General features: G+C 43.3%; 1 protein-coding gene across 42 annotated transcripts in view; it reads left to right on the plus strand.

The window, feature by feature from the left end:
- The first annotated feature begins 3,693 nt into the window (after window positions 1-3,693).
- The window catches only part of LOC121554718 (receptor-type tyrosine-protein phosphatase delta-like), a 597,272-nt gene continuing 578,269 nt past the window's right edge, over window positions 3,694-22,696 (plus strand). For 34 of the 42 annotated variants that reach the window (XM_045211917.1, XM_045211930.1, XM_041868419.2 and 31 more), the window contains exons 1-3: window positions 3,694-3,824; window positions 3,942-4,049; window positions 4,188-4,224. The gene's annotated coding sequence lies outside the window, so the exon portion shown is untranslated. The remainder of the gene's footprint in view (window positions 3,825-3,941; window positions 4,050-4,187; window positions 4,225-22,696) is intronic. The other 8 variants (XM_045211950.1, XM_045211947.1, XM_045211948.1 and 5 more) reach the window with 1 other exon arrangement.

Here is a 22,696-nt window from a genome sequence, read left to right on the forward strand (position 1 = left end):
CTCTGAATGCTCGGCTATGAAAAGCCAACTGACATTTCCTCCTGAGGTGCTGACCTGTTGCACTCTCTATAACCACTGTGATTATTATTTTACCCTGCTAGTCATCATAGAGCGTTTGAACATCTTGAAGAACGATCTGGCCTTAATGGCCATGTACTCTTATAATCGCCACCGGCACAGCCAGAAGAGGACTGGCCACCCCTCAGATCCTGTTCCTTGCCGGTTCCTCTCTAGGTTTCTTCCTAGGTTCCAACCATTCTAGGGAGTTTTTCATAGCCACCATACTTCTAGCTTACATCTGCATTGCTTGCTCTCTGGGGTGTTAGGCTGGGTTTCTGTATAAGCACTTTGTGACATCTGCTGATGTAAAAAGGACTTAATAAATAAATTTGATTGAATAGCTATTGAATTGACATCTGTGCCCAGTGGGAAGTCTCCAATAATAATATTGATTACTCATAAGCAGGTTGACGTTTATTGTCATGAGTCTTGCCCTGGAGGCCGAACTAAGCGGTTTCCACTAGTAAAAATTGGCTATACTGTATATCGTAAAAAATCATGAAAACAAAAATGTGCTTATTGGTCTTAATTTAAGGTTAGTGTTAGGCATTAGGGTTAGCAGTGTGGTTAAGGTTAGTGTTAGGCATTAGGGTTAGCAGTGTGGTTAAGGTTAGTGTTAGGCATTAGGGTTAGCAGTGTGGTTAAGGTTAGGGTTACGCTTTAAATCAGCTGCCTCCAGTACATGAATCATCTCAATAAATGCCAACCTGCGACTCATAACCAGCACCTTGTTACTGTATGGACCAAAATGGATATCACATAGCCTACAGAAACTGCATTGAACAACACTGCATTTCACACACTCAACTTCGACGGACAGTATACAGTACACTGCATTTTCTGGCTGATATCCAAGACATATTTTTGCAGTAAAACTTTGAACTTAGCTAAGGTTTCAAAATAATGCAAATGCGTTTCATTTGTTTTGGTGCAATTTTTTTTAAAATGTGTTTCTTTATGTGAATTTTTATCAACCTCAAACTCAATTATCAGTTTCTTTTGACTCACAGTCTCATCTCGTGTGTGAATGTCACAGTGACAGTGGTAAAGTTCCTCAGAGTCAATATAATTAAAGGCAATAGGTCACATGGATCGATGGAGCCATGAGTGATGTATTTTCAAATGCAGAGCGATGCATTATGTAATAACAATAGTAAAATAAAAAATAAATTTCACCCCCACTTTCACCCACTTCATCAAAGCGACAGCTGATGGAGTTACGATTTAATTTTCAAATTTCGCCATAACTGTGTTTGCAAATTTTTGTGCTTGTGAAAAGAAAATAAGGTAATTGTAGACACTGGGTTAAAGGTACACACTGTAACTTTTATTTCCAGTCAAAAGTAACTTCATATCCATGGGGGATGTCATATCCAAGGGGGGCATACATGTGTGATCCTTTCGCTAGTCACAACACATCCACAAAAGGTCAAAAGTACTTTTGGAATGCAGCTCTTGCACGTGGAGAGAGCAACCTTGGGTGGTGGAAACAAAGGTTACATCGACTCTCATTGCCATAGAGCCAACAGATGGACATGTTGACAAACTCCCTTCATACAGAATATGTTTCCGTATGGGGCCAAAAAGCTGTCTGTCTTGGTACCCATTAGTTTACAAACCTTTAACCATGTGAAATGTATGAGAGTGTGTGAGGTATCAATACAGTACTTTGTGTTTTCTGGCCCACTGCCTTGTCCCTCGATTTCCCATCAATTGAAAGTGTGCACTACTTGACTTGACCAATCGTTGTAATCCAAGGGTCAATTATGTTGATACAGCAGAGCTAAATATAAAAAAAACTCAGTCTTTACTTTGTTAGTACTATTGGTAGAAAAATAGATGGCACTTTGGAGCATTATGTAAATATGTAACTGCAAATAAGATTGGATATGTAGTAACCACGCATTAGATTAAAGGGTCAATCTGCAGTTCAAACAACAACAAAATTGTCAAAGACTCCAGCCACCCTAGTCATAGACTGTTCTCTCTGCTACCGCACGGCAAGTGGTACCGGAGTGCCAAGTCTAGGTCCAAAAGACTTCTCAACAGCTTCTACCCCCAAGCCATAAGACTCCTGAACAGCTAATCATGGCTACCCGGACTATTTGCACTGCCCCCCCACCCCATCCTTTTTACGCTGCTGCTACTCTGTTAATTATTTATGCATAGTCACTTTAACTCTACCCACATGTACATATTACTTCAACTACCTCAACTAGCCGGTGCCCCCGCACATTGACTCTGCACCGGTACCCCCCTGTATATATAGCCTCCCTACTGTCACTTTATTTTTACTTCTGCTCTTTTTTTTCTCAACACTTTTTTTTGTTGTTGTTGTTTTATTTTTACTTTTTTTGTTTAAAATAAATGCACTGTTGGTTAAGGGCTGTAAGTAAGCATTTCACTGTAATGTCTGCACCTGTTGTATTCGGCGCATGTGACCAATACATTTTGATTTGATTTGATTTGAAACCAGCACCATTCCTCAGTTGATTTGGTAATCAGCTGAGGAATGGGGCTGGAGAAATGTAACCGCTCTCAAATGTATAGACAGAGCTATGGATGCAAAATTACAGTTTTAACCATGTTTTAAAGCTTTACAGTGTTTGTTTACAATTACATTGTTTGTGAACAATGGAGTAAAAAAAGCTTATATTTTCGGTTCTGATGGGGTATGACAGTTAAACTAAGCAGGATACATTTCTAAGTTATATTCTTCAAGATTCAAAGGCTATATATCATTAATTTAAAAGTATACATTATACATTTATATCATTCATTTAATTTAACATCATCCTTCCCTCTTTGAATAACCACATTTTCATGCACATACAAACCCATACATTGAGATAAACACACACAAATCTGATTATCATTTATTAATATTGAAACAATAACCAAAAGTATTAAATACAGCAATCCAGTTCTATGTGAAAATGACAAATATTACTCTATTCCTTTGTTTCATAGGCTATTTCAAAGGATGAGAAAATTAATTCTCATGTATATTCCTTTGGCTTGTTGTTTGAGTCCCTTTGGTATGGGAACACTTCAATTATCTGTCATGTCAGATATCTGCTTTAGAAAACGAGCGAATGATATTGCTTTATAGGGTCACTAAAATCTACTGTAGCTGTATTGGATTTGAATCTACATTTTTTAAACTCATTTCAAAAACTAAATTGATACCACCTGAAAAATTCAACAGGTTGCACGCTGGTTATTTGCCTGGACAGGTGCGCAGCAAAGGTTGAACAAGCAGTTTGCCTCCCAAGTTCACATATCCGCTTTATGCCAATGTTTTAGCAAAACAAGCACAGTGATCCCCGGTGGGAGACGTTTTATATGCGTAACTAATCAATTTCTAATGGATTTATTATCGACACAGAAATCAAGAGATAACAATTTATTGTCTGCGGATCATTTACGGAGAGCGGGAGAGCTAATCCTACATGGGTTAGCTGCTCTACTAGCCGGACATCAAGTGGCTCGATAGAGTAATGCAGGTGTGTGCGCGTGTGTGGAAAGCATCTTATCTGGGATGCTGCCCACCTCCCCTCTCCCCTCTCGCTTGCGCGCTCGGAGCTGCACGCTCTCCAGCCATCGCCAGGAGCAGTGTGTGGTAGGCTACAATATGACAACAGCAGCGCTGGCTTTCTAAAGAAAGCTTAGCTCTCACTTTTCTGTCTGTCTCATTACCGCTCCCATTGTCTCTTGCGACAGCGGGAAAAGGAGCAGGCACCTACTCTCCTCCTCACCATTTAGTATGAATATTATTATAATTTTTTGCTGCACACAGATGTTCATTTTAGCACTTTTTGGGGGGAACCCCGATTCTAACGGAATTTGTTGTGGCTGTTTTGGTGTATTCTCTCTTTCAGTTCACTTGGGGCCTGTATTTGGAATAAGAAAGCATTGCTGTTTCTGACTGGAGAGAAGGAAGATACGACTCATCTGGATTTCCTAAGGAATTTTATCTGGATGCTTTGGTAAGTGGTCATGTGCGTCGCATACAAATACTGCAGGCTATCACACTATGTCGTTATCAATTGATAAATGCCTGTTTGTCGACAAGTGTACAATTCCATCACTTACTTATCATTCTCCTTTTTGTCATTTAAATACAGTTACCGAGGCGTTTGAATTCATCAGCCGGGGTATATAGTAAGTAGCATTTAGACTTTTCCTCGCATTGTTTTTTGCAGAAATGTTGCCTACTTTCAGAAGTGGCGGGTTTATGAATTGTGTAAGCTATTTTAATTGCAAGTTATGTAGGCCTATTGTGACCCGATATTATTGACATGCCATGGCATAGGCACACAAAGCGCGCATTTCAGCTCATCATGGAAGTGCGATGTTGGATGCTTTTTAGACGAGCACTTGTTCACTATGCCCTTAGATTATACCGTCGAAGTTATGGTATCTGTTCATAATTATGAAGATATCTGTTCGGCTACCTACATTATCCACTAATTGCCAAAATGCCAGCACACCCCTTTTCAATATTTCATGTCTGCCTTACAGTTACTTATCTTAGCCTAGGCTACTTGTTTTCAAAAGAGAAGGCGGAGAGGTGGTCCATGTATGCCTATTTGTTGTCCACATGCTTGATGAAAGCAATGCTGTGATACCCCCATTTTTTAAGACGCAAAATAGACCTATCACTGTGAAGTTGCGGGACATGTGTGGAAACTTCTCTTGAAATGTGCTACTGTATGTGTTGGGGAGGTAAATTGGGAGGAGGTGGGGTGTGTAGGCTATGTATGTGCAAAGTTAATCACTTGGGGGTGTTAAATTATTCCAGTGGTGTGTGTTTGTGTGTGTGTGTGTGTGTGTGCGCGCGCGCGTGCGTTCGCGTGCGTGTGCATGCGTGTGCACACGCAAGGAGGTGTGTGGATGGATGGGTGGTGGCTGAGTGAGCGAGTTTGCTGGTTCTCGCTGCTCACCCTTTGACAGACAATTTACATGTAATCTCTTATTGTTGAATCACTGCTGATGCACATAAAGAGCCTTGCCCACTGCTGCACTGAGAGGGGGCATGTTTGTTTGCGCTCAATCAATGTCATGTGAATCTGCACTGTTCTGATATTGTACATTCTGTGTTGCATTCTTTCTCGTGGGGAGAGTTGAGTGGGTTATCCCGCATAATCGTCTCTCAATTTTACTCAGATTAAATCAGTGTGAAATGCAATGGCAGTGTATCAAATCAAAGTAAACTAATTAAATGCCCTGATGATGAAACTGCTGTTGGCAGGGGTGGACTGGGACAAGAAATCGGCCCTGGAATTTCTAACACACTGATCCATTTCTTTCCTCGAAGGCCCCAACAACAGCCTATTTTTTCCCTTGAGGTCCTCATTATTAGCCAGAGAATGGTCATGTTGCACACAAAAAAACAAGTTAGACAGCCAAAGGCAGACTGACCATCTGGCATTTCGGGCAAATGCTAGATGCCAGATGGCCAGTCCGCTTGTGGCTGTTGGGCTTAACCATTGAAACCCTTGGAGGGGGATGCTGAAACCACCTTTTGGTTAATATTGTGCTTCCTATACACCTAAGAGAGGCAGTTAGATGTGAAAGTGAAAGAAGGCAATGGAAAGTCATACAGCTCTCCACTGTACTGCAGAGTGACACAGGGTTATTTGAGAATGACCGTAAAGACAATGTGATAGCCTTATAGGCCTCCCTGACCCCGGGAGATGGAGGGAGGATAGTGTTGCCCATCAATATGGACTACATGGAGTCAAGCATGATATATACACAACAACATGCAGGCAATGACATATTGTCAACCGTGAATATTACCTACCTACCTACCTACCTACCTACCTACCTATCTAACTAATCTGCTTAGCTGGCCTTAGAATGGTGTGTCACAGCATAGGGCTGGGTGATATAGCCAAAATATCATATCACACATGTGATTGTATGTGATTTCAATGGGTCTTTCTCCATTTTAATTGTTTTATACTGTTCAATCCAACGTCAAAAAATATTTTCTGCATTTCCTGCACTCATTTGTTATAATTTCCACACTGTGCTGCATGATATGGGCAAAAATCTAGTAAACCCTTAAACTGTTGGAATCATGGAAATATAATTATTATTCTAATTCTGTAGTTGGAATGAATAACAACAAATGAAAAAGCCAGAGAGGAATTATTGTGACAGGGTAGGAACCAAAGTGTTGTTCAGTGTTTCCCAGGGGACCCTAATTAGATGTTACATTATATGCTAGCTGACATATTCATGCTTTGCCTATTCCTCTCTGATTTAGAAGATACCGTTGCACAAACAGCATGCTGATCTAAGCCTACACCAGCACTGGTGGTGAAGGTCGGCAACATTACCTCTTCGACACTGATTCTCAACACAGGGGCCCCACAAGGGTGCATCCTCTGGGCACGTCCCCATCCTCATCAACGGGGCCGCCGTGGAGACGGTCAAAAACGTCCAAGTTTCTCGACGTACACATCTCAGAGGAGCTGAAATGGTCAAACCATACGGACACCGTGGTGAAGAAGGCACGTCAGCGACTCTTCAACTTCAGGATGCCAAAGAAATTTGGCCTGTCCCCGAGGGCCCTCACAGTGTTCTACAGGAGCACCATCGAGAGCATACTGTCGGGCTGCATCACAGCCTGGTATGGCAACTCCACCGCCACGGACCACAAGGCGCTACAGAGGGTGGTAGGCTCAGCCGAACGCACCATCGGGTGCACACGGTCTGCCCTCCAGAACACCTACAACACCAGGTGTCGCAGAAAGGCCAATATGATCATCAGGGACCCCAGCAACCCGAGCCATGGCCTGTTCTCCCCGTTTCCATCATTCAGGCGCAGGCAGTATAGGAGCATCACGGCAGAAACTATAAAACTGGCCAATAGCTTCTACCCCCAGACCATCAGACAGCTGAATATCCACCACTAGTCAGCTACCTGCTAACCCTAACCCTGCATTGTTGGAGCTCAAGAATGTCACTGTACCCTGTAATTACATCTGCAACCCTGTATATGTGACTATTAAAGTCTCTAATCTAATCTAATCTGGTATCAGGCTGTATTAGCTAGCTACGTTTGCTCTGACTTTGAGTATATTTAGCTAGCTAGCTAGCCAGCTAACTAGCGATTAGCATTAGCGGCTAACAATATTTATTTGAGCCACTACTAAGAAAAGACAAACTAGCTATTGGCAGACATTAAGAGACCCAAACTAACAGTGTAATTATAGAACATGGATTTACATTAAGAAACAAAGTGGAAATCAGCATTGTTGTCACCAACATCTTGTTGCATCTGACCACGCAGACAGAGTGAACGGCATGGCAAGTACTTGTGACAAATGCTCTCCTTGAGTGACAGTGGGCAGGGCTTGGTGTGGAAAGTGCATGGGGAAGCAACATGCAGGAGGAGAGGGAGAGAGACGACTCAAGTAGCAAACAGAGTAAACTATAAAAACTGACAATACTTTCGCTGGAGTGGCGTATCACATTTAACAAAACATTGAAATACCGTTATAGAAGGTAAAGTAAAACCCTAAACCGGTCCATGCATCAATACCGGTATATAGTCAAATACGGTATACCGCCCAGCCCTAGTCAAGCATGTCTTGATAGTTGCATTGAAGTCGTCTCATCTTTGACCTTGTTTGATTGAGGAAAGTCAACTATTCCTTTTAGTAGCACGGCAAGATCACACACGATAGACATCTGCAACCAAGTGTCGACGCTCGCTCACTACCAGAAACAATGTTTCACACACATTTCCTTAACCATCTTAGATCATCCATGTTGTGCTACAGTATATTCTATAAGATGAAAAGACAAAGCAGTGAGGCAGTGAGCGGTATTTCATCATGCATGCACCTGTCAATTAGCAGTACAGTAGTTTCGCTTGTGGAAACGTGCTAACAAGAACAGGAGTGACATACTGCCCATGGCAACAGAGAATAATACATAAATTCCTCACAGCAATTGGAAAACAAATGAGCATTGCAGCATGTACAGTATACGCCACTACTATCTCAGCTATCCCTTCCAGGTTAAATTGCAATTTGGCTGAGGCATTCATGAGACTAGTGCTTTAGGAGATGTGAGGGAAAGGTCCGTTTACTCAGAGAAAGGGGATTTTCAACTTTCATTCACTCTGTGAATTTTTTAGGGGAAAGCTTTTAAGGATTAGTCCCAGGTAAGTATTTTTCCCACCATTCAATCCGGGCAGCTGTAGTCCCATTTCATAAATTGCCCACCATTCGACAATTTTCTGCCATCTTCGCCCTGAGTGCTACTCCCTGAATCTATTAGCTGGCCTTGCATCCGTCATTGTTGGAGGAGGCTTTAAGCAACAAGATAGAAGGGGTGGGGAAAGAAGGCTCTTGCCCATGTGCTTGCTGAGAAGTGCGCAGTACATCAAAGTGGACCGCGATCATAAGCCCGCTGCTGGCGTACGAGTGTTAACTCCACATTTCTGCAAAGCTCTTCCCCCGCTTAATTATCCTTAGACACCGATAGCTCAACTGCGTCGAGAGAGAAGCAAGCTATAATTATGTGTTATGAAATTCTTCCAGGTGACATAATCGGGCCATGGCTTAGTGATAGCCGAGGATTGTCACAACAGCAGCAAATAAACAAGTGTCACACTCTAATTTCACTGGTAATCGACTTTAGTATGTAAATGTTTGTTTCCATGCTGAGACAATAGTCTGAATTTACTAACAAGCAGTAAAGTAGAAGGATATGGATAATGAAGTTGCCCATATTCCCAGCCACTGATAGCAGACGTTATCTACAGTAGAATCATGGCATTGACTCCACTGTTACTGTACAGGCATATGTAAGGTACCACATCCGGTACTGCTATGATGTCCTCATATTGTCCTCTACATACTGTAAATAACACACCTTGATTACAAGCCCACTCGTTATGCTACATCAGATGCCCAACTCCCGGGGGACGTTTTATAATGAGGATGTACTGACAGATAATAAGATACACCTGGCGCAGGCGCTTTCAGGAAATGTTGATTCATCCCTAAATAAAATGATTCTCCCTGCTAACATGAAAGAGATAAATATCTCTCCCTCTGTCACATCACCTTGTCTCTCACGGTGGCAAATGTTTTTCATTTATCCATCTGCTTCCAACACTTTTAGATGTGGCGTGTTTTCATTCGGGGGCTGACGTCTCTCAGCCCCCATTTCTCATCACCTGAAGCGTGGCTTCTGGCTTTAAAATGAGACAAAAAATATGTGGACCCCCTGGTGTTGGCCCACGGAGGCCCCTGAACCTAATGACTCTTCAGACAGGCTCATATCACAGTGTGTTACCATTTTATGGCTAGTGGTACAACTGCTCCCAGACTTGGCAGCTGTTTTAGCCAGGCGTGTTAGTGCATTGAGAAGCTTGGGTGCCTGTGTGTGTGCATGCCTGTGTGTGTGTGTTTGTTTTGAATGGTTGGTTGTGGGGGTGGGGTCGTGTTGATTTACAGCCTGAGCCCTCGTGCTGATTCTTCAATACATACATCAGCTGTCTGGAGATGTATAATTTGATGGATGCACATGCATCTAGTCAACCATTTCATGCACATACTGTATACAGTACACTGTGCACAATCAATTGAATTCACACACAGGCCAACAGACTTGCAGGCAAACACAAACAAACGAAGCACACACACACACATAAATAGAACTAATTTTTTCTCTGGTGTTGATTGGAAAAACTGTGAAATGAAACCCCTCACCTACACGTCTGCCCACCCGCTTATTTATCAGCCGCTGGGCGCCGCTCGTAAATCAGACGTTTATTAAGTTGTTAAACGACTACTTCTGCCTATCGCAAGTGACATCAGTGCCATTAAGCCTGAGGTATACGACACGCTAGGAGCGAACGTGAGCTATTGCCGTTGCTCCTTGTGCTATTCAATTAAACAACTTGATGCTTCATGACTTTTTTAAAGTCCGCTTTCCCTTTATTTCCTCTCTTCTTCACCCCTCCCTCCATTCCTCGGCAGCGTTGCTCTGATGAAATTTAGAGGAGCAGGGATTGATTGCAGGGAGGAAGCACAGGGGAGTGAGGGAAACACTGCAGCGGATCTATGTTGCTGAGGATCAATTCTCGCCTTTGCATACTGTAGAGACTTATACCACCAGACTTAAGCTTTATTCGTTACTCAGGCTGAAGTAAGTCAAGGAAACACTGTTTACTTCCAAGCATGCAAAGGTTTCAAAGGCATTAACGTGTACAGCTTAAACCAGGGCATAGCATAATTTATTTGTTTGGACTCTGTATATATCCAGTTGCCTATTACATTCAAAGCAATACAGGGATCATCAACTAGATTCAGCTGCGGGATGATTTTTTCCTGAGTGGATGGTCAGGGGGCCAGAACAAAATTACTAGTAATTTGTAGACTGCAAATTGACCGCAAAAAGCCCAAACAGATATAATATTTGACTAAAACATAATAATTTCAAACATTGCTTACATTTGTATACGATCACATTATGCGTGGGAATACTTTGGAACAGATTTCTAAAATAAAAATTACTTGGAGATGACTTGCTGGTGTATTTACAAAAAAATCTGGAACCCTGCCTTAGGGTTTATTAGAATATGTCTGAGTAAGAAGCAAATGTAGGTGAAATTGCCAGTAGGTACTTTTTGGGGAAAATATATCTTGGCTTGGTTTCTACTGAACCTGAAGGAAATGTTGTGGCTTGGTACACACTTTGAGCAGAGTTATTTTGCCCGTTGCATCATTTCACTGGAAGGCAAGTAGTGCCTCCAACCCAGGGTCAGCCAAGCATGCTTTTTTAAAATTCACCTCAACTGAGAACTGTGGATATGTTTCCCCTCCTGTAGTGGACTTTGCTTTCGCCTGCAGGACACCAGCAGCAATCTTGTGCTCACTCTGCCAAAAGTACTCTCCTTTCGGTCAAACCTGACAGGATCTCGTAAAAAATGACAAAAACTGACAGAAAGAGAAAAGACAAGATAAGGTGAGACTTGGGAGCCTTGAGCATCACCCTGTAATCAGAATCTAGGCCTATGTGTGGTTGGTTTGAGAACTGTGCTAATTAGCGCCAAATGTTACCTTGATAGATCATGGCCACAGGCTGCTGTATTAGGTGATAGCATGGCTAATGATTTTTCCAAAGGGCAAACGCCAACCCCATCATATATTTGGATCTTCTTTGTGGTCTGCATGTACAGTACGACACCAGAGGTGGATCCTGTATGTCTGTTCATGTTCCTCTGAAGGGATTATTTTGCTCCTAGCCGCTCTGAAGGTTTTCAGATGGGAGCGATATGTTGAGTGTTAGCATTTTGTAATCCGTGAGGAACCGAGCAGAAGGAAGAAAGTGTGAGGGTTAAAGGAAATAATATTGCAGGCATGCCTGAGCCAGGCCACTCTGCACAGCTCCATGTTGCTGCCTCGACCCGAACACAATAAATCAATTAGACACTCGGTTGTTATCCCAGGTACTTTCACTGTGAGGAAGAGGATAGAGAGATTTAGAAAGAACGAATGAAAGAAAGAAAGAAAGAAAGAAAGAAAGAAAGAAAGAAAGAAAGAAAGAAAGAAAGAAAGAAAGAAAGAAAGAAAGAAAGAAAGAAAGAAATATAAAAGGAGGGAGGTGAACATGGATGCCGGCTCGACCTGTTCTTTGTCAGATCGATACCATGTGACCCGCTGATAACACCTATACCTCTCAGGCCAAATGAAATGAAATCCAATTTTATTTGTCACATGCAACTGGTGTATACTTTACTGTAAAATGCTTACTTACGAGCCCTTTCCCAACCATGCAGAGTTAAAAAGTAAGAAAAGATTTTTAAAAATAAATAAATAAATAAATAAACATACACTGTTTTGACTACTTTGTTTCGACCTACAGTGAGTATACAAAACATGAAGAACTCTTTACATGACATAGACTGAATAGGTGAATCCAGGTGAAAGCTATGATCCCTTATTGATGTCACTTGTTAAATCCACTTCAATCAGTGTAGATGAAGGGGAGGAGACAGGTTAAAGAAGGATTTTTAAGCCTTGAGACAATTGAGACATGGATTGTGTATGTGTGCCATTCAGAGCGTGAATGGGCAAGACAAAATATTTTGTCACAGGGTATGGTAGTAGTTGACAGGCGCATCGGTTTGTGTCATGAACTGCAACGCTGCTGTGTGTATCAAGAATGGTCCACCACCCAAAGGCCATCCAGCCAACTTGACACAACTGTTGGAGTCAACATGGGACAGCATCACTGTGGAACGCTTTCAACACCTTGTAGAGTCCATGCCCCAACGAATTGAGGCTGTTCTGAGGGCAATTGGGTTGAGGTCAGGTGATTGTGGAGGCCAGGTCATCTGATGCAGCACTCCATCCCTCTCCTTCTTGGTAAAATAGCCCTTACACAGCCTGGAGGTGTGTTGGGTCATTGTCCTGTTGAAAAACAAATGATAGTCCCACTAAGCCCAAACCAGATGGGATGGCGTATCGCTGTAGAATGCTGTGGTAGATGCCATGCTGGTTAAGTGTGCCTTGAATTATAAATAAAACAGTGTCACCAACAAAGCAACCCCACACCATAGTACCTCCTCCTCCATGCTTTACGGTGGGAAATACACATGCAGAGATCATCCGTTCATCCACACCGTGTCTCACAAAGACACGGCGGTTGGAACCAAAAATCTCAAATTTGGACTCCAGACCATAGGACACATTTCCACCTGTCTAATGTCCATTGCTCGTGTTTCTTGGCCCAAGCAAGTCTCTCCTTCTTATTGGTGTCCTTTAGTAGTGGTTTCTTTGCAGCAATTTGACCATGAAGGCCTGATTCACACAGTCCCCTCTGAACAGTTGATGTTGAGATGTGTCTGTTACTTGAACTATGTGAAGCATTTATTTGGGCTGCAATTTCTGAGGCTGGTAACTCTAATTAACTTATCCTCTGCAGCAGAGGTAACTCTGGGTCTTCCATTACTGTGGTGGTCCTCATGAGAGCCAGTTTCATCACAGCGCTTGATGGTTTTTGCGACTGCACTTGAAGAAACTTTCAAAGTTCTTGAAATGTTCTGTATTGACTGACCTTCATGTCTTCAAGTAATGATGGACTGTCATTTCTCTTTGTTTATTTGAGCTGTTCTTGCCATAATATGGACTTGGTCTTTTACCAAATATGGTTATCTTCTGTATACCCCCTTACCTTTTCACAAACGCATTAAGAAGGAAAGAAATTCCACAAATTAACTTTTAAGAAGTGTCACGCCCTGGCTCTGGGGACTCTTATATGTTGAGCCAGGGTGTGGATTTTCTATGTGTGATTTTCTATGTTTTGTTCTAGTTCGTGTTTTCTATGTTGGCCAGGGTGGTTCCCAATCAGAGACAGCTGATTCTCGTTGTCTCTGATTGGGAACCATACTTAGGCAGCCTGTTGGCACTAGTTATTTGTGGGATCTTGTTCCGTAAGGTTTGTTTTGGTGTTTAACCTAGGACTTCACGTATCGTTTGTTTTGTTGTTTTTGTCGGTTGTTAAGTACATCAAATAAAAGTATGTACGCATATCACGCTGCGCCTTGGTTCGTATCTAACAACGATCGTGACAGAAGATCCCACCAAAGGAGGACCAAGCAGCGTGTCCAGGAACAGACAGCCTGGACTTGGGAGGAGATCCTGGACGGGAAGGGATCCTGGACATGGGACGAGATTCAGGCCGGAATGGATCGCCATCCTTAGGAGGAGACTGTGGAGGCGCGCTACAGAGAGGAGCAGCGGCAACGCAGAGGGTACCGGCCGAGGAGGAAGCCCGAGAGACAGCCCCAATAAATTTTTTTGGGGGGGCTAAAAGGGTGGTTGGCGGAGCCTAGAGGTAGAGCAGAGCCAACTCCCCGTACTCAGGCTAGAAAGCGTGAGACTGGGCAGGCTCCGTGTTATGCGGAGCCACGTACTGTGCCGCGAGTGTTCCGGCACGGTCCTGTACGTCCTGTGCTAGCACCACGCACGTGTCGTGCTAAGGTGGGCATGCAGCCAGGACGGAGTGTGCCGGCTCAACGCTCGTGGCCTCCAGTACCCCTCCTCTGTCCCGTATATCCTGCGCCTGTGCCACGTGCTGTAGCGCCAGTACGAGTACACAGCCCTGTACGTCCTGTGCTGATGCCTCGCACATATTGTGTGGAAGTAGGCATTCAGCCAGGACGGGTTGTGTCAGCTCTCCGCTCCAGACCTCCAGTCCGCCTCCACAGTCCGGCCCGTTCCGGCTCCCCGCACCAAGCCTATGGTGTGTGTTCCCAGTCCAGCCCGGCCCGTTCCTGCTCCCCGCACCAAGCCAGTGGTGCGCGTCGTCAGCCCGGTCCGGCCCATTCCTGCTCCCCGCACCAAGCCAGTGGTGCGCGTCGCCAGCCCGGTCCGGCCCGTTCCTGCTCCCCGCACCAAGCCAGTGGTGCACGTCGCCAGCCCGGTCCGGCCCGTTCCTGCTCCCCGCACCAAGCCAGTGGTGCGCGTTGTCAGCCTGGTCCGGCCCGTTCCTGCTCCACCGGTGCCTGGTCCGGCACCGGTCAGCTGCTCCACACCGGAGCCAAAGCAATCCGCTCCACCGATGTCCAGTCCAGCTCCAGCCAGTGGGGCCAGACCAGACCAGGGGCGCTACGGGGGGGTAGAGAGAGAGTGGTGGTCACACCCGGCCCCTACCCTCTTGTGTTTGGTTGGCGCGGTCGCAGTCCGCGCCTTTGGGGGGGGGTACTGTCACGCCCTGGCTCTGGGGACTCTTATATGTTGAGCCAGGGTGTGGATTTTCTATGTGTGATTTTCTATGTTTTGTTCTAGTTCGTGTTTTCTATGTTGGCCAGGGTGGTTCCCAATCAGAGACAGCTGATTCTCGTTGTCTCTGATTGGGAACCATACTTAGGCAGCCTGTTGGCACTAGTTATTTGTGGGATCTTGTTCCGTAAGGTTTGTTTTGGTGTTTAACCTAGGACTTCACGTATCGTTTGTTTTGTTGTTTTTGTCGGTTGTTAAGTACGTCAAATAAAAGTATGTACGCATATCACGCTGCGCCTTGGTCCGTATCTAACAACGATCGTGACAAGAAGGCACATCTATTAATTGAAATGCATTCCAGGTGACTACCTCGTGAAGCTGGTTGAGAGAATGCCAAGAGTGTGCAAAGTTGTCATCAAGGCAAAGGGTGGCTATTTGAAGAATCTCAAATCTCAAATATATTTTGATTTGTTTAACACTTTTTTGGTTACTACATGATTCCATATGTGTTATTTCATAGTTTTGATGTCTTCACTATCATTCTGCAATGTAGAAAATAGTAAAAATAAAATAAATCCCTTGAATGAGTAGTTGTTCTAAAACTTTTGACTGGTAGTGTATGTACTCACTACTGTAAATCGCTCTGGATAAGGCGTCTACTAAATTACATAAATGTAAAAGATAATCCAGAGAAAATTACCTTACATAATTGAAAGAGATGTTTGAAAGAGATAGGTTAATGAAGCTTAATGCATATTTCATTGAATGGGGCTCAGCAATGTAAGTACAGCGGTTGCGAGCGTATCGCTACCCATGTATTCCATTGGGCCTTAGGATTCTTTGTCTTTGATTGTGTCTAAAAGAGGACGGTTTTTGATCATGCCCTACCTCGGACATAATGAACGACAGCTCAGGAAAAGAGGAGAATATAATCTGTACGGACACATAAGCACAGGAGAGTGACCCAGCTGTCATACCACCCTGTGTCCCATTGCTGGCTTGCCTTTGAAGCTAAGCAGGGTTGAGACTGGTCGATCCTTGGATGGGATACCAGATGCTGCTGGAAGTGGTCTTTGAGGGCTAGTAGGGGCTTTCTTTCCTCTGGTCTAAGGAAACGTCAATGACCCAGGGTTATGAGTACAGGTGTCCTGGCTAAATCCCTTACCAGGCCTGTCATACTATCTCGGCCACCTAATTATTACATTTTACATTTTAGTGATTTAGCAGACGCTCTTATCCAGAGGGACTTAAAGTTAGTGCATACATTTTTTTTTTTTTCATACTGGTCCCCCGTGGGAAACGAACCCACAACCCTGGCTTTGCAAACGCCATGCTCTACCAACTGAGCTACAATCATCCCCAGCTTCCATTGGCTCATTCAAACCCTATCCTCCAATGTAACTTCCTCAGGTTTTTCCAGTAAAGGAGAACTCTGTAAACCTACCTGGTAAAATAAGGATCTCAGATTGAAAAAGAAAAGAAAATGTTTTAGAACAATTAAATTGAACCTGTTCTCTCTCCCCCCTCTACCTTAACAGCGTCCTACCAGCAGGTGATTGTCATTGGCGTGCAGTGCCGAAAAGGGTAAATTCAGTTTGACAGAGAAGGCTGGTCTCACACTGAGTGAAATGGAAAAGGGTTATCATAGCAGAAAGCCTAAATGTCGATGCTGGGCTACAGAGCTGCCAGGATGAATAAAATGCAGGACATACACTGAACTAAAATATAAACGCAACATATAAAGTGTCGGTCTGATGTTTCATGAGCGAGCTAAAATAAAAGATCCCAGACATTTTCCATACGCACAAAAATATTATTTCTCTCCAATTTTGTGCAGAAATGTGTTTACATCCTTGTTAGTGAGCATTTCTCCTTTGTCAAGATAATCCATCCACCTGACAGGTGTGGCATATCAAGAAGCTGATTAAACAGCATGATCATTACACAGGTGCACATTGTGCTGGGGACAATAAAAGGCCACTCTAAAATGTTACATTTTGTCACACAACACAATGCCACAGATGTCTCAAGTTTTGAGGGAGCGTGCAATTGGCATGCTGACTGCAGGAATGTCCACCTTAGCTGTTGCCAGAGAATTGAATGTTCATTTCTCTACCATAAGCCGCCTCCAACGTCATTTTAGAGAATTTGGCAGGCATAAGCTGCGGACAATGAACACAATTGCATTTTATCAATGGCAATTTGAATGCACAGAGATACCGTGATGAGATCCTGAGGCCCATTGTCGTGCCATTCATCCGCCGCCATCACCTCAGGTTTCAGCATGATAATGCATGGCCCCATGTCGCAAGTGTATGTACACAATTCCTGGAAGCTGAAAATGTGCCAGTTCTTCCATGGCCTGCATACTCACCAGACATGTCACCCATTGAGCATGTTTGGGATGCTCTGGATCGATGTGTACGACAGCGTGTTCCAGTTCCCGCCAATATCCAGCAACTTTGCACAGCCATTGAAGGGGAGTGGAACAACATTCCTCAGGCCACAATCAACAGCCTGATCAAGTCTATGTGAAGGAGATGTGTTGCACTGCATGAGGTCACACCAGATACTGACTTGTTTTCAGAACCACGCTCCTATCCTTTTTTGAAGGTATCTGTGACCAACAGATGCATATCTCTATTCCCAGTCATGTGAAATCCATAGATTAGGGCCTAATTTATTTATTTCAATTGACTTATCTTATATGAACTGGAACTCAGTAAAATCTTAGAATTTGTTGCATGTTGGATTTATATTTTTGTTCAGTATAGTTTGAGGTGGACGGTGTCAACTTTGGATTAATATACTAAATCGTAACTTTAAAAAAGAAAAAAGAAAACATGAAAATAAAGTTTTACAAGGAAATAGAAATGGACAGACATACCATCAGCATTTTCACAATAGAAAAAGCTAAACTTTGCATTATCACTGCGTATACGGAGATGCTAACTGAGGTAGAATGACTTGTAATCATTGACAATGAGATGATTTAACGTTTCATAAACAGTCTGGGCTTTGGCTTCGGAAGTCTCACAATCTGGACGGGCTCCTGTGTGTACAATTCACTCAATCCCGCACACACACACACACACACTCTCTATCTCTTGCTCTCTCTGTCTCTCATCTCCCCTCTGCTGGGCGGTTGGCTCTGGGTGCCCAGCAGATCTGGCGGCATCATGAGTGAATAACAATGAGGGCTTTGGGGATCAGTTCCCCAGGAAAGCGCCATACTTGGAAGGGTTTACGCAAGTCCCAACTTCATGAGCACTCCGCCAGCTTAAGAGGACAAACAAATGGTACCGAGGAGTTCCGACTTGCTAAAGAGGATTGCATCTGTTCACGAGCTCTCTGTTTCCACTCGCACACATTCCCTGTGCTCCTACACACAAGCCCGGGATATGTGTGCCGGGTCTCACATGTGCCCATGCATGCCAGGCATGTGTTTTTAAGATGCTTCTTGGTGTGCCGCATCATGCCGTCACTCACTTCTCCCTCCCATTTCTGAAGATGATGATTTATTTCATGTGATTAGTGATTCACATACGCTTTCCTACATTTTAAGGTCAACACTGTTACGTGAACTGAACTCTCATTTTAATATGGTGTAACTATTCTTAAATAAAAAAAAATTGGTGAGCTGGTTCTACTCTTTTTGGCAATTGTTTTGTGGGTTTTGTGGTGGAAAACTGAGCAGGTCGAGCATAACACATCAACCCTGTTACCCAGAGATATAGAGGCTAGAATTATTTTAGCAATGAATATTTTTGGGGTGAAGCTTGCATTCAATTTCCACGCCCTTTTGCACAAAACAAGCTTCCATTCCCCTTGTCAAAGTGGATTTATGGCTGATTTAAGATGAAGTCGTCAACCCTGTTACAGTCAACCCTGTTACTTTATTTGGAGCTTAATAGGCACTTACTATAGTCAGATTATATTTAACCTCTTGGGACAACATGTTTTTTATGAAGTTGAACATGTGCTCTTTATGACATAATGTTAAAGTGAGGTGAAATCGAAGTTTTTTGGACCAAGGTACACTTCTCAATGGCACCGAATTGATGGAACGACCCACCTTTCTTTAAGCAGGGCCAGAGACATGCACGGGTCCGGCTGCTCGCAGGGCTCATTTGCTGGTCTCTTCGATACATCATTGCACCAGGCACCCAATAAGATCTGGCCCAAAATGCTGCTAGGTGTATTTTTAGAACAAAAAAAGAGTGTGAAGCACTCTGCATGTGTGCCATCTGAATTCCAAAACTCAATGCATCCAAGGCTCAGCTTTTAATCAGCAGCATCTGGACTGTGGCTGCTTGGAGGAAGAAAAAAGTGAAAACAGGAGAGAGAAAAAAACACATTTTTGTTCTCTGTTGGATAAGGTCATCGCAAAGCGGTTTAAAAGCCAAATGGGTGAAATACAAAGACAGGCAAAAGAGACTATTTCAAGGTGATTTGAAAATATCCAAGATGATAGGAGACGTGACAAGAATTGACACAAAGAAAGACAAAAAAGGCCTTTGGCACTTTCTCAAACCTATTTCTTCCTGGGTGATACAACAGAGAACCTTAGCGTGTTGTGTCATTCGACATAGGCCCCTACCTAATTTCCCCCCTTTCTTCCTGTAGAGCACAGAAATACCTGATAGATAACATTAGTATCCATCGAGTCGGAGGAAGGGAAAATCGATGCCAGGTGAAAATTGAATTTGCCCAAAGAGCCTTTAGGCAGAGTGCAATTTGAAAACACATATTTTATTTTCCCCTGGGCGTCTAGAGGGGTGGGAAGAGATGGCCTGCAGGGCTAAGTGGGATGGTAAAACTGCAGTGTGAGTGAGGGTGGGGGAATGCTATGGTGCTATGCTATGGTTGGAACTCCCCTTCAATCTAGCCTAATGTGCCTCCCCTTTGATTGCTTAATTCGGTTAGGGCCACGCGTACCTTATCGGATCATATCAAAGGTCAGAGGCGTCCTGTAGACAAATCAATCTCTCCGTCTGAGGAGGCGCTGAGGAAACACAAACGGAGGGAGAGACGATCCATCTAATGGGCCAAGAGTGAACGAGGGAGGGGAGAAAGAGGGGTGGGGGGGTGAAAAAAGAAAAACGATGGCATCTGGTGCCTGGAGTGAAGTGAGGAGGAGAGTGAGAGATTGAGCGGAGTTGGGGAATGTGATATGATCAGAGAGAAAGGGCGTTTATAGTGGTTGTGAGATAAAAGCTTATTCCAAGTAGAGGAAGGGAGATTACAGTATGGTCATTCAAGTTGATGATGAGGCAGTTATGACTGGATGCTGGTGTCTTTGATATGGTAGTTATGGTATGAATGGATTGAAGACTACCAATGAAACTGGCTATGGTAAAGAGAGAACATTAATTTACAGTTGTGCTTGACTGAGGCATAATGTCATTCATTTCCTATAATTTCTGTATTTGACAGTATTTTCATTCAGAACGATGGTCCCATGTGGTGGATAATCCAATGGCTGCAAGCCTTTACATGCATCACTGACCCCTATTGAATACTGTTTCACTCACAGAGTGTTTTCCAGCCAACAAACACTAACCAGTAGGCCAAGACCCATTCCTGAAACACAGGACCAGTGCACATTCTCACAAGAAAAAATAAATCAAATTAAATATATGATTGAAATGTTGTATTCATAGCCTGCATCACCGTTAGCCTTACATATACTGCACAGTATTAGCAAAATGGCTCTGTGCCATAACAAACCTCTTAGAACTACCTCATTAATTAAACCAATGGTGCATAAACATTCTAGTGGTGTGCGGGCACCGATCCTGGGCCAGGTTTATAAATTATGATAAATCATCCACAGTTTATTGCAGGCAAAATTGTTAATTTGGTCCCCTGAGGGTGTAATTAGTTCAATTATACTTCAGCACAGGGCAGCACTTGTAGAATGGCGAGACCAGGGTGCCCCCTGTTTCCTCCCGTAACATTAAAACCCTCTGCGCCATCATTCACCTTAACCTGGCCTTGAGACACCATCATGGACGCTTCGTGGGAGATAATGTTTGCTCAACCATCTAAACTGCAATGAGCTACCGTCGATGAGCTACTCATTTTCTAGTCAGGTTAGTGCCCGGTTGGCCCTGGCTTTGCAAAAGTTTAAGCACACTGCCCGCCACGAGAGAAAAAGCGATTCAAGTCTCAAGACGAATAACACGTATTTGGACAAGCAAACGCTGCCTCGCTCTTCACCTCGCCTCACTTCGACACATTTCCAGAGACAGCTAGGAGATTATAGTTATAGAATGCTTGCCCAAGCAAGTGGACGAACAAGGAAAGCGGCTTACAACCTGCTAATTGCTAGTCAGTCAGTCCAGCAAAATGCATGCCCGGTATCTGAAATTAGGGAAATGGTAGTGTTCTCCTTTGCAATAGCCGAGTCACAGCAGACTAGGCCCGGCCCAAAGTGTTTTAAATGGATTACACTAGTGTGTCATTGCGATTACATGCTGCTAGCAGGGACCCCGACGAGATGAATCACATTTTATGGCTTTACAGCAGATACCCCCCCCCCCTCAACGTTGAATGGCTTTCTGTCTACAACATACAGTAACATCATGGTCTGGATGTCTGATTGTGTGCGTCATAAACAGTTTTATATATGTTTTTGTGTGGTTCCACTGCAAAACTTAGTTTAAGAGAGCTCTAGACAGAACATATGTTTGTGTATGTATCTTTTTTTCACCCTTTGTAATTTACATGTACATTTACGTCATTTAGCAGACGCTCTTATCCAGAGCGACTTACAAATTGGTAATCTTTTCAAATATTTCAGTGCAGACCATTTCAGAATGTTCTGGTCAAGTGATCAGTCTTAATGTTCATATCTTGTAAAATGTTCCCCTTTTCCTTACCATGCAGACTGGAAAGCTTTGACATGTGTCAACTTCCTCCCAGCCCACAACTCTAGACCTTTTCTCCAGACCTAACATTATAATAGATTTACTGTAAAATGTATATAGGTTCAGAACTATTGTGAAACAGCACAGTTAAAAATATATGGCAAAATAGAAATCAAACTGGATGGTCTTCAAGAGATAGCTGGGGGGGTTGATGGTAGCTGAAGGATGGGATTAAAAACAAAAAATGATAACTATGGTAAAATACATTGTGTTTATAGAATTTATATAGTATGTATAAGCTGGAAGTAGAAGCCTAAGTGTTGTTGTCCATTAGTTTACTCCAATTAGGGGAGCGGTGGTAGGGTTAGGGGAAAATAATAAAGGAAAATATTTTTCAAAGAGATACAGTGCATTCGGAAAGTATTCAGACCCTGTCACTTTTTTTGCAAATTTGCAAATATATTTAAAAATTATATTACTGAAATATTACATTTACATAAGTATTCAGACCCTTTACTCAGTACTTTGTTGAAGTACCTTAGGCAGCGATTACAGCCTTGAGTCTTCTTGGGTATGACGCTACAAGCTTGGCACACCTGTATTTGGGGAGTTTCTCCCATTCTTCTCTGCAGATCCTCTCAAGCTCTGTCAGGTTGGATGGGGAGCGTCACTGCACAGCTATTTTCAGGTCTCTCCAGAGATGTTAGATCGGGTTCAAGTCCGAGCTCTACGGACAATTCCTTCGACATCATGGCTTGGTTTTTGCTCTGACATGCACTGTCAACTGTGGGACCTTATATAGACAGGTGTGTGCCTTTCCAAATGATGTCCAATCAATTTAATTTACCACAGGTGGACTCCAATCAAGTTGTAGAAACATCTCATGGATGATAAATGGAAACAGGATGCTCTTGAGCTTAATTTCGAGTCTCATAGCAAAAGGTCTGAATACTGATGCAAATAAGGTATTTCTGTTTTTTTATTTTTAATACATTTGCTAAAATT

This window comes from Coregonus clupeaformis, chromosome 39 (assembly GCF_020615455.1).
Source record: "Coregonus clupeaformis isolate EN_2021a chromosome 39, ASM2061545v1, whole genome shotgun sequence".
In the NCBI taxonomy this organism is placed as follows: Eukaryota; Metazoa; Chordata; class Actinopteri; order Salmoniformes; family Salmonidae; genus Coregonus; species Coregonus clupeaformis.